This window comes from Phaenicophaeus curvirostris, chromosome 21, assembly GCF_032191515.1.
Source record: "Phaenicophaeus curvirostris isolate KB17595 chromosome 21, BPBGC_Pcur_1.0, whole genome shotgun sequence".
Taxonomy (NCBI): domain Eukaryota; kingdom Metazoa; phylum Chordata; class Aves; order Cuculiformes; family Cuculidae; genus Phaenicophaeus; species Phaenicophaeus curvirostris.
In genome coordinates this window covers 6,575,066-6,583,198 of record NC_091412.1, presented here as the reverse complement: position 1 = coordinate 6,583,198, position 8,133 = coordinate 6,575,066, and positions in this window count along the sequence as shown.

The window sequence follows — 8,133 nt, the reverse complement described above, 5'->3', positions numbered from 1 at the left end:
GAGGTTGGTCTCCTGCTGCTCTGTGTTCCTGCCACTGTGTGTCTGCCCCAGCATCGCGCGCTGCCACCAGCCCCTTCCCTCTGTTCTCCCGTGTACCTCCTGATGCTGTTCAATGCTGGTGTTTGTAAAATGCTTTGAGATCCTGTAATAAAAACTCTTTCCGGTGTGGAGCTCTGCTGCATTCATGCCTCTAGACCTTTTTTGCCCTCTGTAAAATCTCTCCTGTCGTCATACTGCCAACTGTGTGTGGTTGAGTGGGTAGGAAGGCCCGCTTTGGGTGAGGCAAGTCTTTCCCTGGGTGCCTTGATTTTGAATTTCACAGCAGCCACCACGGCTCACTGTCTTCAGGAGGAGTAACGTGCTCTCTGGGTGAGGCAATGGGCTTTGCAAATAGAGGAATGGAATTAATAGCAGAAATGTGCTATTAAGACAGTTTTGATAGTGCTGGGAAAGGTTGGGTGGAGGAGCCTGTGTGTACTGCCGTGCTCCCGGGTTTTTAATTGCACCACATCTCTTCAAGTTTGTTAACTTTGTTACTGAGATGGTTTGGAGTGAGCCAAGTGCTGGGAGCGGTTGCTGCTGCCAGGCATGGCCTGGGGAGCCCTGTACCACCTCTTCTCCCTTGGCTTCGCAGGCTGAGGATGAAAATGAACTTGAGTCATTGCTGGGTTAACTTCCTTGACAAGGAACGCTGGCTTCCAGGCATGGACCTCACCAGTCATCCGCTCACCCAGCCGTGGCTGTTGGGGAAAACTTGCCTCAATTTGTTTTAATGTCTTACATAAATTAGTGGAAACAGGTTCCGCTGGAAGGCAGCAGTCAGACCACGTTAGCTATTCTGCCAGAGTTTGCTCCAGGAATGTATTTTCTAGGATTAAACAGATCAAACCCAAGGCACGAAGTGTCTTCTTAAGAATGTTTTCTTCCCCAAACTCAGTGTTTTCAATTCTGTTGGCTCTGAAGGAAAGGAAAAGGGGTAGTGATTGCAAAATGGAAGCGCCTTTGTTAAAGCTGAGAGTCCAGCCAAACTTAATCCCCTCTCCTAAATATTTCTAGTTTCCATTGCAAGGACAGAAGTGCGTGAGCGCACGAGTGGAAGCGGGCAGGGAGCGAACCGTGGCTGCTACCGCGCTTTCAATCCCAGAGTGGTGGAGCAGCTCTGCCATTCGTGCGCGGGGAATCCGCCTTCTCGGATGCTCCGGCGCTTCCCATAGTGCTGCTTTGTTGGCACACTGAGGGCGATTGTCCGCCCCGGGGTTGCGTGGCCCCGCTGTCCGGCTGCGGCCGCGCAGCTGCCCCTCGGCCGCAGAGCACCATACTGACTTCTTTGTGCAAATGATTTGGGAATGGTGGCAGGGAGGGAGGGAATCTGTCCTTAATTTCACATCGTTCTGATAGAGAACTTAATAAACCCAACATCGGTGCTGAAATAGAAATGGTTAGAAAACCTGTGGTTTCTCCTAGAAACCACACTTTGGGGTTTTCTTTTGTTTGGTTTGAGTTTTTTTTTTGAACAGAAACTTCTGCTTTAAAATGACAGACTCCTCCATTGATCTGTTCGTGTTTGTCTTGGCTTGAGATTTCGTGCTGCTGATAACGCAGGTAGTTTTTAGCTGTATGGCAAAAGTGTAGTAATTTCTAGATTGGCTAAAAATAGCTCCAGCTTTGGTAAGAGTCTACTACGCCGACTGCAAAATAATCCTCACTGCACCTGCACAGCGAAGAGCAGTATATCTTCAATTGCTGTTGAAGCTGTTTCAAACAGCTGAATTTAAAGGAAAAAGAAATTTGAGATTCCAGGAAGTTTTCCTGCCTAACAAGTATTCCCTAAAATCCCTCTCCTGCACACCTGAATCGTAGAATCATAGAATAACCAGGTTGGAAGAGACCCACCAGGTCATCGAGTCAAACCATTCCTATCAAACGCTAAACCATGCCCCTTAGCATCTCATCCACCCGTGCCTTAAACACCTCCAGGGAAGGTGACTCAACCCCCTCCCTGGGCAGCCTCTGCCAGTGCCCAATGACCCTTTCTGTGAAAAATATTTTGCTAATGTCCAGCCTGAACCTCCCCTGGCAGAGCTTGAGGCCATTCCCTCTTGTCCTGTCCCCTGTCACTGGGGAGAAGAGCCCAGCTCCCTCCTCTCCACAACCTCCTTTCAGGTATTTGTAGAGAGCAATGAGGTCTCCCCTCAGCCTCCTCTATTTCTTTTCTTTCTAGTTCTTTATATTCTATTTCTATTATTTTCTATTTCTATTATTTTCTATTTCTATTATTTTCTATTTCTATTATTTTCTATTTCTATTATTTTCTATTTCTATTATTTTCTATTTCTATTATTTTCTGTTTCTATGAGTCAGCTGACGATTCCTGGTCTGGGTATAATATTTTAATGGAAATACCCATTTCTTGCATGACTTGGTTGCCCTCTGTGAAGCTGACACTGCGGTGGATGCTGACGAGCTCAGGCCACGTGGATCTCCACCTGGGCAGATCCTCCAGCACGGTCCCAAAGCTCCAGCACGGGGCTGGCTCCCACGGCAGGGACGGTGCCAAGCGCTTTACTCGCTGGGATGCTGAGAGGCTGCTGGGATGCTGAGAGGCTGCAGAAAGCAGCTGCCTCCAGCACGCCAGCGGCAATTTAAAAATCAAAAAAACTTGGCAGTTCGCTGAACTCTGGGTATTTTCCCTCTGACAAAGGGCGGGTCTGTATGGTTTTAGTGATTTTTTGATACCATTTTACGCTTGGGAAAAACTTCATCTGCTCAGCTCTGGGGTGGATTTGACTCTGCTGCCTTTGGGCACGTTCCTGCTTCTTTCCCACACGTGTGTGTATTTAAAGCCAAGGTTGCAGGAGGGAGTGAAGGCCTGGGGAGCACCATCCCCTGCCTGGTGTGGAGGGTGATGCAGGACCTTTTCCCAACGGCACTGAAATTTGTTTGAGCCGGAGCTGCCTGGGTGCTTGCGCCCTGGCTCGGCAGTGATCGGTGGGTGTTGCTAAAGATTTTGTTCCCCCGTCGGAAACACGACGCTCAGTTGGCTCCTTGGCCAGCAGGAGCCTGGGGCAGAGCATCCCTGCTCCAGCACGGTGGTGAGAAAAGGCCGCCTGCTTTCTCTCCACCCTGCCAGAGCAGGGATGCTCTGCCCGAGGCTTCTGACAGCGCTGGATGCTCATCCCGCTGGGATCAGCTGAGTGATGCAGATGAATGCACAAACATTGATTATTTTGGAGACAATCCGTAGCTGCCAGATGAGATTAAACAGCACCCAGATCCTGGGGAAAGAAAAATAAAAAAGAAAGCTAAATGGTGAAGAATAAAGAAAATGGGGCACGGTGTTGGCAGAGGCACGTGTGGGTCCCAAGGGACCGTGGCTATCTAGCTGGGTATTAATCCCTGCCGTCCCTGTTCCCTTCCCCAAAGGATTTCTGAGCTCTTCACTGCTATTAATCGCAGCAGCCCTGCAGGGAAGGTAATACAGCATTATCCGTGTTTTCCAGCTGTGGCTGGGGAGGAGGGAGGCAGCCAGCTCACCCGAGCTTTGCCGTGTGTCAGTGAAAGATCAGGGATTAGCACTAGGATTTCCTCGCCGGCTCGGCTGCTCTAATTCAGTGGCCGTGTTTTTCCCTAAATGCACTGACCTTATGTGCCTGCTGCCGTACATCCCGTGCCCAGGAGGAGCCGGGGCAGATGGTGGGAAGGGGAGCGAGGCAGGAGCGGATGTTTCTCTGCAGTCCTCGGCCCCGCAGGAATTATTACTAAAAATGGTCACTTGGTGATTAAGCGGAGGAGCGTGCCACGAAGTAATCGGTACATGCTCTGTCTCGGGAAGTTTACAAATCAGACTGTGGATGCTTTTCTGGAGAGCAAAGTGCCAAGGGCGGTGTGGGGCAGACTGTATGTGGACAGGGGTTGGTGAGCACCTGCCGGTGGGTCTCTGTAACGTCGTTGTACAGGAAAGAAAACCCTGCGTACCTGCATCTCGTTGTGTAAATCGTGTATGTGCATAGAAGCAAGTAGCTGATGTTAAGCATGGGCAATCTGTGCTGCATGGCATCGGTCCCTGGCACTGAGAACCATTCTGTGTATCATAGAATCACCAGGTTGGAAAAGACCCCCTGGATCATCGAGTCCAACCATTCCCATCAATCACTAACCCATGTCCCTCAGCACCTCATCCACCCAGCCCTTAAACCCCTCCAGGGAAGGTGACTCAACCCCCTCCCTGGGCAGCCTGTTCCAGTGCCCAATGACCCTTTCCGTGAAAAATTTTTTCCTGATGTCCAGCCTGACCCTCCCCTGGTGGAGCTTGAGGCCATTCTCTCTCATCCTGTCCCCTGTCACTTGGGAGAAGAGCCCAGCTCCCTCCTCTCCACAACCTCCTTTCAGGGAGTTGTAGAGAGCAATGAGGTCTCCCCTCAGCCTCCTCTTCTCCAGGCTAAACACCCCCAGCTCTCTCAGCCGTTCCTCATAATCCTTGTTCTCCAGCCCCCTCACCAGCTTCGTTGCTCTTCTCTGGACTCGCTCCAGAGCCTCAACATCCTTCTTGTGGTGAGGGGCCCAGAACTGAACACAGGATTCGAGGAGTGGTCTCCCCAGTGCTGAGTCCAGAGGGAGAAGAACCTCCCTGGCCCTGCTGGCCACGCCGTTTCTGATGATGTGTGCTGGCTGCCCCACAGCATCCCCACCTGTGCACCTGGGCGGGCAGCAGCCAAGTCAAGTGACCCCACTTTTGGGATATAAGCAGTAATTCTGCACGTGCCTGATGACGCTGGTGAAGCCACCAGCCTGCTGCTCATCCTCAGGGCCGGCATGGCGAGCGGCAGGGAGTCCAGCTCTCCCGCTCCATCAGATGACAGCAGCTGCTTTGTGGAGGTCAAAAAAGTTGCGATGGAGATAACCAAAATAATAAGAAAAGGCCACTGGGTGCTCCTAGTGTGGGGCAGCTCCACCACTCAAGGTGCCAACCGGAGATTAGCTCTGGCACAGCTGAGGACAAGGAGGTGGAAAGAGATAACGCCGCTTTCCCGGCACATTGCCCGCCGGCGGCAGGGCTAAACATAGCCGTGCTCCTCCCTGGCCACCGCTCGCTGGCTGATGTCCTGCCAGCCACACCATCCGGAAGCACCGAGCATCTTCCACAGCCGTGGTGCGCGCTGGGCTGAGAGGGAAAGGATGGAGTCCCGGAGGAAGGGAGCCAGCCCCAGCGGTGTTGTGTGTCCAGGAGAGCAAAGCTCAGCCTGTGGGGAAGTGGGAATGTGCCTCCTGCAGCACTGCAGGGAGAGGGGATGGTGCAGGATTTGCAGGAACAGCAAACATTAGGGAGGATGGTGAAATCCCAGTGAAGGGAGGGAGAGGTTCCCATGGCGGGTGCAGCAGCGTGGCCGAGATGGGACAGTGAGTAGGACAGGGTGGGAAGTGTTCAGGAGAATTGCACGGAGAGGAGCAACCATTGCGGGGCTCTTTGGCCTGGGATTGCTTTCCCCAGGGAATGCCTGCAAGCAGGGAGGAACCTTAATGCTTTTCCTGCCTGATGGGCATCACCCAGCTCCCACTGGCAAGGGTGCAGTGGGAGCTGCCTCTGTAGGGACCTGGAGGTCTCCCTGCTGCTGCGTAGCACGCGGCCCTCGTGGCACCGCGACTCCACTGCCGTGGGCATCGCACCGGCATTTCCCTCCCTACCTCCTCACACGTCGCTGCTGCAGCGACGCACCGTGAAGTTCAGTGCTAAAAACATGAAAACAGAGCGAAGCAGCGTTCAGCCGTCCCCGCTGAGCCTGCTAACGAGGCTCTTTCCCTTTGAGTAGCTTCTCGCTGCTTCTCCATTGATCGTCGCGGTGCCTCTGCAGCGAGTCGGGCAAGCTGACAGGTAATTTCCTGCATCCTATTTTCCTCCTTTGAGAAACGGAGCGATCTTTCAGCTGTGCTAATTCCAGGAAGGTGACTGTGTTCCCGCATGGCGTCCCCAGCATGGCACAGGCATCGCTGCTGCTACTGCCTCGGGATGTGGGATGCAGGATGCAGGATGCAGGATGCAGGGTGGGATGGATGGATGGATGGATGGATGGATGGATGGGTGGGTGGATGGATGGGTGGATGGATGGGTGGATGGATGGATGGGTGGATGGATGGATGGATGGATGGATGGATGGATGGATGGATGGATGGATGGCAGTAAGCGTGCGCGGTAGCAGAGATGACGACTGCGGGCAGCCATCTGGAGACAGTTTTCCCTCTGCCTCGCAAATGTGTTGCCTGCCCCTGCAGCACCTTCCACACATGTTTTGCTGCAGGTCAGGGATGTGCTTGTCCGGCGGGTGCTGGGCACGTGGTGGGATGCTCTTCGGAGGAGGTTGAATCCTCCCATGGTGGGAGCTGGCACGGGGAGGCTGTCCCACCAGTGGCTGAGCCTCCACAGCGCACACACACTCTGCTTCAGCCTGTCCGTCTCACTGTCTCGTATTTTTACTGTCCCTTTTTAGCTTCCCTGATCACTTTGAGAGGGAAGTTGAGGCTGCAAAGAGAGAAACCAAAGAAGACATGAAGCTGGGAAACAGCTACAGGGAAGCTGCCCGCAGGGAGCACATTCTCGGTAGTGTCGTCAGAGCTTATTTACACACTCGAGGGCTCTTCAGCCCGATGGAGCTGTGAAATTCAAAGCTTGCTGCGTCCCTCAGAGAGCAGAGCACAAACAGAAAGGGGGTCCTCTAAAGCTGAAATATTTGACATTTTCTATTCTTAGCAATACAAGCACGTGCTCGCTGAACGAAATCGGAGCACAGCCTGTAGGCAGGCAGGCAGGGGCTGGGGGAAAGCGCTTAGGACTTCAAAGCTCCCAGGTGAGGAGAGCGCATGGTTGCACACACAGTGTCTCACCCAGCCCATCTCACCCACTTTATAGCCCTGGGAGATGTGCAGACAGCAGAAAAGTGAGTCGTGATTTTATTGCTCATGTCCCACTACAGGTTCTAACGAATAGGGGGCTTCTGCAAGGATAACGGGATAAAATAGGTAGAGTTTTGATGGTCCTTCCAGGGCTGCTGGATTCAGAGAGGGGAGCTGCACCCTGAGCAGGCAGGACAGCTAATAAGCACTTTATTAACTGCTTTGTGGCTGAGCATGGTGGAGGAATCTGCTCCTCTCTCTCTAAGTTGCGCTGCAAGGCGAGTTTGCCAAGTAAACCGTACGTATGACTTCTTCAGGAGAGGTTTAGATTGGATATTCAGACAAATTTCTTTACTGCAAGGGTGGTGAAGCATTGAGAGAGGCTGCCCAGGGAAGTGGTGGAGTCGCCATCCCTGGAGGTGTTCAAAGAAACGCGAAGACGTAGCGTTTTGGGACATGGTTTTGTAGACACAGTGGTGTTGGGATGACAGTTGGATGTTATGATCTTAGAGGTCTTTTCCAACTTTAGCGGCCGTGGCACCAAGGGGCAACCCCCGTGCTGCCCTGGTCCCCTAGAGGCTCCCCACAACTGGCCTTGGCGTGGGCGCTGGAGGCAGGGGACAGCCTGGCCGCGTCCCCTTCCTTCGCACCAGCGTGGGAAGAGCTGAGGAAGAAGGGAGGGAAGATTGTTTTGAAAAGGCAGACAGAGCAGCCTCAGGAAGGTGCTAAATGGGCCACACGGTTCCTGCTGCCCTAGAAATTCCCTTTGCGCTCTTGCCGTGGGTACCGGTGCAGCAGCAGGGTGGCTGCTGACGCTATCGCTGTCCCAGCTTGATGACTAAAGGAGCTGGAAGGTATAAATTAAATAACACAACACTTCAAGCCACCTGTTACGTGGGTTCGTCCAAGGCATTGCTGCTTTAATTAAGACGGGGAGTTTACAAATCCAACCCTTGTTTATTCTGCTTTGGGGCATATATAATGTAAATATGAGTTTTCAAACACTGCGGCTTTTTCTATTTCCAGTTTCAATTCTGGGTAAAGGGAAGTTTGTCAGGTTTGGCACAGACTTGCCCTTTATAAATACAGCTCCCGCGAGCTCCATATCCCCGGGGGATGCTCTGCAGCACCTCAACTCTCTTTGCTCCCAATGCAGCTTCACTCTTTCATCACTGCCCCAGTGTGGGATGTGCTGGGGGGGTGAGAGGGGCGAGGAGGGGTCAGTGGGCTCCAGCTTGCTGTATTCCT